This window comes from Dermacentor silvarum, chromosome 1 (assembly GCF_013339745.2).
Source record: "Dermacentor silvarum isolate Dsil-2018 chromosome 1, BIME_Dsil_1.4, whole genome shotgun sequence".
NCBI lineage: Eukaryota > Metazoa > Arthropoda > Arachnida > Ixodida > Ixodidae > Dermacentor > Dermacentor silvarum.
In genome coordinates this window covers 444,356,704-444,357,382 of record NC_051154.1, presented here as the reverse complement: position 1 = coordinate 444,357,382, position 679 = coordinate 444,356,704, and the positions used below count along the sequence as shown (strand labels likewise).

The 679-nt window shown below is 40.2% G+C and overlaps 1 pseudogene; it reads left to right on the top strand.

The window, feature by feature from the left end:
• The first annotated feature begins 359 nt into the window (after window positions 1-359).
• On the top strand, window positions 360-439 carry LOC119437945 (U2 spliceosomal RNA; annotated as a pseudogene).
• The last annotated feature ends 240 nt before the right edge of the window (window positions 440-679 follow it).

Below are 679 nucleotides of genomic sequence, written 5' to 3'. Positions count from 1 at the left end.
TATACGCAAGGAGATAATTTTTGTGATGTCAGTGTTATATTGTACTTTAATTAATTGGTGTAGGAATTTTAGACGGGACTTGGGATTTAGTCGGGTTGTGGGTTCAAGCTTAAAGTTTTCTAAAAGCTGTGGTATTGAGGTACGTCCAAAATTAATATAAATAAGGCGAACAGCCTTCTTTTGAACTCATTCAAGTTTATGATAGTTTGAGTGTACGGGTCCTAGATTATAGAAGCGTAGTGTAATACAAGAATAATTACAGATTTATAGGCAAGTCCCACAGAGGGATCAGAAAGTTTAAGCGGTCTTTGAAAAAAAAAAACTGGTATACGATTAGCATTTTCTGTCACTGTGTCAATATCGCTTCTCGGCCTTTTGGCTAAGATCAAATGTAGTACCTGTCACTGTGTCAATGTGTTTAATCCATCTGTGATCATTAGTTATCAAGGAAGAGGAGGAAAAGGAAGAAAGGAACGGCAGGGAGGTTAAGCAGACGCACGTCTGGTTTGCTGCCCTAAACGGGGGAAGAGGTTTAAAGAGATGAAAAGAAAGAAATGAGAGAGAGGGAAGAAAGTAATCTCAGTATGAACACGTGCGGTTGTCCAACACTTCACAATCGGTCACTGAGGCCAGTGGACTTCATGAACTGTAGCAATGCCCGCGTCGCTTTGTAAGCCTG